Here is an 8,417-nt window from a genome sequence, read left to right as displayed (position 1 = left end):
TGCCTTCAGTACCTAGAATCGTAGCCAACACATAACAGTCTTTAGGTATTTGCTGAATAATTGGATCAGGAAAGACTACATCTTAAAATCATTCAAGCCAAGAATTCCATGGCTCTGGGTGTGTGGGGTGGCTTTAGACTCCACCACTTAAGGTGGCGGAGTGCATGGTTCAGACAGCTCTCCTCCATGTGGGAGAGTCTCAACGATTAGCTGCCAGAACCACCACTAGCTTGCAACTAAAAGGTATTAAAGCACACCTAAAAAACAAGAGACAAAACAGGCTTTCCAAACCGGACCAGACATTTAATGCTTATTGGCCAATAGCTCTGAGGCAAGAAAGAGAGGTTGAACTAACGTCCTTTGCTATCAAGAAAAGCATTCACCAGTTCTTTGCTACCAAGAAGAGCAAACCAACAGCAATTTCCTACTGGGAAAGCATCAAGCAAAGAAGAACTTTTATTGTTGTTCCTTTTCTTCAAGTATTTCAAGAAAAACCATAAAATGGTAGGCGAGAAAAAGCACTCAACAACCCCTAAATCAAATGATACTTCTAGAGATGAAAAACTGATACTTGAAATGGAAAAAGTCACCAAATGGAGTTGATTAGTTAAACATTTAAGAAGGAAAGATGACAATGTATTGTGGGAGAAAATGAGGGAGGGTTTGGGAGAAGAGGAGGGAGGTGGCTACAGCTGGGATACAAAGTGAATAAATTGTAATAAAAAGTAAATAAATAATTTAAAATAATAATAATAAAAGAAACACCCTGCTGAAGCATTATTATGTGTGAGGTAGCTAGAGTTACTTAAAAATATAGTCAGGAAAAGATGCACACTACACAGTCCAGGGCAACTTCCAAAATGTGGAAAATAAGCTTTTGGTGAAACACAATGATCAGTTAAAAAAAATAAATAAAAGCAAACAACAGCACCAAAATAAACAGCAAACAAATACAAAATAAAAATAAAATCCCAGACAAATAGAAAACAAGCAGCCAGACCTAAATCCAACCAGTTTGGTAACTGCATTAATGAAAATGATCTAAGCAGTCCAATCAGAGAAAGAGGCTGTCAGATGTGATACACAACAAAACAAAAACAAAGTAAAAACCAAACTACCCCAAGCTGACACTCTCTACACATAAAAAGGCAGGGAAAATATAGCATGGAAAAACTGAGCTCAAAAAGAGCTTGAATGGGCAGGAGGTGGCTCAGTGGGAGAATGTGTGCTTAGTTCTCATGAGGACCCGGCATAGCACCCAAAAACAACAGGTAAAAGTAAAGTAAGGTCCTCTGTGGCAGGTTTCTAGGTTGTTTCCTGTTTTCTTCTTCTGATGTCCATCTTCTTTGCCTTTCGGGATGGGGATTGAGCATCTTAGTCAGGGTCTTCTCTCTTAAATAGTTTCTTTAGATGTACAGATTTTAGTAGGTTTATCTTATGTTATATGTCTATATGAGTGAGTATATACCATGTGTGTCTTTCTGCTTCTGGGACAACTCGCTCAGGATGATCCTTTCCAGGTCCCACCATTTACCTGCAAATTTCATGATTTCCTTATTTTTCATTGCAGAGTAATATTCCATTGTGTAGATGTACCACAATTTCTGCATCCATTCTTCAGTTGAGGGGCATCTGGGCTGTTTCCAGCTTCTGGCTATTACAAATAAAGCTGCTACAAACATGATTGAGCAAATGTCCTTATTGTTTACTTGAGCCTCTTTTGGATATATGCCTAGGAGTGGTATGGCTGGATCTTGAGGAAGCGCTATTCCTAGTTGTCTGAGAAAGCACCAGATTGATTTCCAGAGTGGTTGTACAAGTTTACATTCCCACCAACAGTGGAGCAGGGTTTGCATTTCTCCACAACCTCTCCAGCATGTGTTGTCACTTAAGTTTTTCATCTTGGCCATTCTGATGGGTGTAAGGTGAAATCTCAGGGTCGTTTTGATTTGCATTTCCCTAATGGCTAATGAGGTTGAGCATTTCTTTAAGTGTTTCTCTGCCATTCGATATTCCTCTACAGAGAGTTCTCTGTTTAGCTTTGTTCCCCATTTTTTAATTGGATTACTTGATTTGCTGCTTTTCAGCTTCTTTAGTTCTTTATCTATACTGGATATTAGCCCTCTGTCAGATAAAGGGTTGATGAAGATTCTTTCCCAATCTGTAGGCTGTCGTTTGTTTTGATGACAGTGTCCTTTGCTTTACAGAAGCTTTTCAGTTTCATGAGGTCCCATTTATTGATTGTTGCTCTTAGAGCCTGTGCTGTTGGTGTTCTGTTCAGGAAGTTTTCTCCTGTACCAATGAGTTCTAGGGTTTTCCCCACTTTTTCTTCTAACTGATTTAATGTGTCTGGTTTTATGTTGAGGTCTTTGATCCACTTGGACTTTAGTTTTGTGCAGGGTGATAAGTATGGATCTATTTGCATTTTTCTACATGTAGACATCCAGTTAGACCAGTACCATTTGTTGAAGATGCTGTCTTTTTTCCATGGTATGGTTTTGGCATCTTATGGCCAACTGTTGTGCAGAGTGCATGGAATCTTATGTAAGAAGTGGGAAATAGTAAGATCTGGAGAGGACAGGAACCCCACAAGGAGAGCAACAGAACCAGAAATTTGAACACAGGGGTCTGCCCAGAGACTCATACTCCAACCAAGTACCGCTTTCAAGAACTCAGGAGAGCGGGGGCCCTGTTTAGAATTTATGGAGATAAGTCACAAAACGAGAAGTGTGAAAAATCAATTGGTGTTTTTTTTCTTTCTTTCCGCTCATTTAAAGGCAGAGGCTCTCAAAACGGAAAATCAGAGTGTGAAATGCCATCCGTTAGCTTGAGTTTCTGTAAAGTGTGGTTGTGAGGACTAGTTATGACTGGTTCTGGTTCCAAACTGCCTTTTGATGCACATCTTCCCTTAGGTTGGAGGACAGAGGTCATTTGTAGGTAATGCCGAGCCCCTCATGCTCTGGCCTGGCCAGCCTTGCATGAGGATGTGGAAACACTGGTTGGTGCTCAAGTGAAATGACATCCCGAAGTTGGCTACCCGGGGACTACGGCCTCCTTTTCACAAACGCCAACCTTATGGCTTACTGAGCGAGCCAAGTACGCCTTTCACCTTCCTAGATCTTAAAGAAATGGCCAAGAAGTTATTCTCTACAAAATAGTGCTAATGTTTAATTTGGGATTTGGCTTATTGTATTTGATGTGTCTGGTCACTGTGTCACCACATCATCACAGGGTTCCCTAGACATGAAGATGAGGAGCATGTTCTCCGCTTGTAGAACAGGATTATGATCATGTGTGCCTGCAGGGTTATGGGAAGGACGACGTGAACCAACGTACAGGTGTTTAGAGTTCCCTGTTCATGGCCTTCAAAGGCTGCTGTTGTCCAAAGTAGAAACTTCACATTTCACAACATGGCTTTCAAAGATCCTTGGTGATCCAGCTTCACCCCACTCCCCACCTCCTCATCTTACCTGAGTCATTTAATGCCAGTGCTCCACCTTGATGCACTTTTGTGCCTTGGCTCCCTCTGACCCCTGATGGAAGATCCTAGCCCCCACCTGCCCAGTCCCACCCCTCTTGTTGGTGTCCTACCCATCCCTTGGTGCAGGGAAGGAAAGCAGTTCCTGTTTGCATGTCCAGATCACTCTATCTGGACCTTATGGAAACCCCACTTTTTACCAATTTACATATCATCTCTGTATGTTCTAAAGGACAGGCCTGAGGCTATTTCACCTTGAATATTCAGTCACATTGGCATTTTGTCTTGCCCTGCATATTTTATGAATGAATGTATTAAAACTGAGAGTTTCTATTTGGGAAAGCTTAGGGGCTCGTGGGAGTCACTGTCCTGCATTTATCTAAATTGTGTAGAATTATCTTCCTTTGTGTATTGACTAATGAGTGTGAAATTGCTCTCCTAATTAATGGTATTCCATTAGAACACCTCATGAGTCTCACCCAGTTTTAGAAAACTGTGAGCTCATTATCTGGAGAGATGCCAAGTTGACAGCTTTGACTCCTTTATGTGGAGTTTCAGGGATGGTTGTCTGTCCACCTGGGTGTGGGTAGGACTGAGTCACTGCAGCTGATAGATTGGTTTGCCCTCTAAAACTAATGATCTGGTGGTCAGAATCCTTGAATCCTTTGTTATCCAACTTTCTGATGTGTGTTTAGGATTCTGGACAATAGAGTGTAGAGTCTGCCTTGAATGAGACTCTCCTGTCTTTGAGGCTGGCTCATCACGAAGCATTTTCAGCTCTGCCACAGCTCACAGGCTTTGCCTGAGCAAGTCTCTATTAATTAAGTCTGCATTAAAATTACCTGGCTTAGATAAGACAATTTATTTTGATCTCACCATTTCAGATAGTTTCCGTCCTTTAAAATGGGGATGGCACAGCAGAGGGCTCTATGTGGCGGTGTGAGGGTGAAGGCTGTTCACAGTGTGACAGTCCGGAAAGCAGAGGACTAGGAGTAGAGGCCAACGGGTCTTCAAAGGCCTGGTGACCTGCTTCATCCAGCTAAGTCACATCTCTGGAAGCCTCCAGGGACAATGCCATTGGCGAGGAAACAAGCATTTAAGTGATTCCAACTGTAACTACATCTAATGAGCAAAGTCTCCTTGGCTTCCTAGTTCACTGTTGGAGAGCCCAGTTGTTAGAACACTTTCTCTTATATTGAATCAAAATTTGTGTTTCACGTTGGCTAGAAGAGGCGCCTGTCATCGAGCCTCACAGCCTGACTCTGATAGCTGCGAAGGAGAGAAATGGTTCGTACTCCTCTGACCTCTACACACGATATGACATGTGTACACACACACACACACACACACATACACTAAATAAATAAACACATAAGTAAATGTAAAAAAATTTTATCACTTTTCTCATTAGTCCTATTTTAGTCTTGGAGCCAAGTAGAAGTTTGCTCTCCCTTCTGTACCTGAACTTTGCATATTCATAAAAATATACATTGATACTTCCATAGACCAGCAACTTTGACAGCATGTGTCAAAATCCTTTTGGTCTCTTTTTGAATTTCCTGTTCATTAGTGATCTTTCTAAAATGTAGGAGCAGGATATATCATGCTCACCTGTAGTTACAACTATGTTCACTTCCAGGCACCTTTCTTATTTATTTATTTGTTATTTTATTTATTATTTATACAGCATTCTGCCTGCACGTGTGTCTACTCACCATTAGAGGGCACTAGATCTCACTATGAGGTGTTCCCCGCCCTCCATGTGGTTGCTGGGAATTAAACTCAGGACCTTTGGAAGAACGACCAGTACTCTTAACCTCTGAGCCATCTCTCCAGCCCCTCCAGGTACCTTCTATTGATGTTTTTTTTTTTAAAATGTCATCTCATTTAATGCTCTAAACAGCGTGATGCAGCAAGTTCTTACTCCTTTCATTTATAGATGAGGAATCCATAGCTTATTTAAGACATTGATGGACTCAAGGTTTTATAGCAGTAAAGACTAAAAGCGTGTGTGCTGATTTTTCCTAAAGCTGACAACTCTCCACCCCATGATTGCACCTATTATTTAACAGCTTAATTGTAATAAATCTAATCCTCCAAATACAGTCCGTAGGTTTGAACTGAGTGTAATGCAGGAAGTCTAACGGCTGAGAGATGGCTCTGCCCTGGCTGGAGGGCCCAGCAGTGTGGTCTGAACAAATGCCAAATGACACTCTGTCACTCCGCATTGCTGGGTGACTTCCTTGATGGCATGTAGCAGCCTCTCCGTGCTCATTCACTAAGCCGTTGCAAGTGATCACTTGCTGCAAATAACTGTTAGGGAATGGCGGGGGTGGGGTGGGCGGGGGGAGAGCAGGCCCGTGATCTGGTTGAACGGTTGGTAAGTTAGAACAGGTTGGCCTCCTTGTCTGTTGTAAAATGACAAGACAGGCTACCCAGAACTGATGCGAAGCAGAGGGCAGCGATGTGACTGGAAATGCTCTGCACTGCCTCCTTTAAGAGGAGGGAGTTTTGTGGAGGAGGCTGCATTTGGACCTATTTCATGCTTTCTTTGCTCTTGTTTCAATCCCTAAAGATGCTATTTCGATTGGTCCTTCTCACGTAAGAGTTTTATGAAAATCAAATAAGGAAATTGAAAGGAGTTTAGTACAATGTGTGTCATTCAGTGAACCATCACTGAAGTTGACAATTTATTATTGGAGAAAACAGCATTAGGTGAGGTTCTGCTATGGAATTCTGAAGTTTCCCTGGCCTGGCTTCAAATCCAAACTGGTGTAATTATAATCATTTAATTTCTCCAAGCCTCTGATCATCAACTGCAGAATGGAGTGGATGATAATAACACTGCTAAAGTAGGAATATTATATGAGCTGATGTTGGTATCACAAATCACAAATCTGAAAAACAGTTTATATGAGGGTTTTTTCGTTGTTATTTATTTATTTTTTTTTGTTTGTCTGATAGGATTACTTATCTTTTGAGCTGGACCTTGGATAAGTAGTATTTGGATAAGAAGCAAAACATGCTAGATTGAGGATATCAGGCATGAGGTAGGTACCCAATGATGAGTAAAGAGGTCACTTCATTGGGCCATCTAAACTGAGTGAGGAACTCAGCGACCAGAGCTGGGCAATCTTGGATGCTAGGGTGAAGATCTGGGGTCTAGTTTCTCTGGCCAATGCAGCTATGTTGGGATGTGTACAAGATCATGCTCGCTTTTCATTGTCCTCCCATTCCTCCTAGTTCTGTGCCATACTCTTGACTTATCACATATGGCCACCGTTTGCCAGGTTTATGACTTCAGCTGCTTCCCCCCTGGACCCTCTGCTCCCTCTCGCACCCCTGTTTCCTCACCACTCTATAAAGATCTATAAAGATGTTAGGAATGATTACTTCAAACAAAACTCAAGCTTAGTTGTATACTTGAGCGTATTTTGGATATATGCCTAGGAGTGGTATGGCTGGATCTTGAGGTAGCACTATTCCTAATTTTCTGAGAAAGCATCAGATTGACTTCCAAAGTGGTTGTAAAAGTTTACATTCCCACCAGCAGTGGAGGAGGGTTCCCTTTTCTCTACATCCTCTCCAGCATGTGTTGTCACTTGAGTTTTTGATCTTGGCCATTCTGTTAGGGTCGTTTTGATTTGCATTTCCCTGATGACTAAGGATGTTGAGCATTTCTTTAAGTGTTTCTTTGCCATTTGATATTCCTCTATTGAGAATTCTTTGTTTAGCTCTGTACCCCATTTTTTAGATGGGTTACTTGGTTTGTTGGTATTTAACTTCTTGAGTTATTAATATATTCTGGATATTAGTCCTCTATCAGATATAGGGTTGGTGAAGATCCTTTCCCAGTCTGTAGGCTGTCATTTTGTTCTGATGACAGTGTCCTTTGTTTTTATAGACGCTTCAAGGACATTTGCTTAATCATGTTTGTAGCAGCTTTATTCATAATAGCCAGAATCTGGAAACAACCCAGATGTCTATCAGGGGAAGAATGGATGCAGAAATTGTGGTACATTTACACAATGGAATGCTGCTCAGCAATTAAAAACAAGGAAATCAAAATCATGAAATTTGCAGGCAAATGGTGGGAGCTAGAAAAGATCATCTTGAGTGATGAAACTGAGAAGCAGAAAGACACACATGATATATACTCATTTATAAGTGGATATTAGAAATATAATATAGGATAAATATACTAAAATCTGTACACTTAAAGAAGCTAAGTAAGAAGGATGACCCTGGATAAAATGATCAATCCTCATTCAGAAAAGCAAATGGGACAGACACCAGAAGAGGGAGAAAACAGGCAACAGGACAGGAACCTACCACAGAGGGCCTCTGAAACACTCTACCCAGCAGGATATTAAAGCAGTTGCTAAGACTCATAGCCAAAATTTGGGCAGAGTGCAGGGAATCTTATGAAAGAAGGGAGAGATAGAAAGACCTTGAAGGACCAGGAGCTCCACAAGGAGAGCAACAGAACCAAAATATCTGGGCATAGGAGTTTTTCTGAGACTGATACTCCAACCAAGGACCATTCATGGAGATAATGTAGATCCCCTACACAGATGTAGCCCATGGCAGGTCAGTCTCCAAGTGGGTTCCCTAGTAGGGGAACAGGGACTGTTTCTGACATGAACTCAGTGCCTGGCTCTTTGATCACCTCCCCCTGAGGGGGAAGCAGCCTTACCAGTCCACAGAGGAAGACAATGTAGCCGGTCCTGAGGAGACCTGATAGACTAGGATCAGAAGAAAGGGAAGGAGGACGTCCCCTATCAGTGGACTTGGAGAGGGGAATGGGAGGAGATGAGGGAGGGAGAGTGGGATTGGGAGGTAATGAGGGAGGGGGCTACAGCTGGGATACAAAATGAATAAATTGTAATTAATAAAAAATAAATTAATTAACAAAAAACAAACTCAAGCCTGCCTGCCT

Source organism: Meriones unguiculatus, chromosome 1 (assembly GCF_030254825.1).
Source record: "Meriones unguiculatus strain TT.TT164.6M chromosome 1, Bangor_MerUng_6.1, whole genome shotgun sequence".
Classification (NCBI taxonomy): Eukaryota; Metazoa; Chordata; class Mammalia; order Rodentia; family Muridae; genus Meriones; species Meriones unguiculatus.
This window is presented reverse-complemented; position numbering follows the sequence as displayed.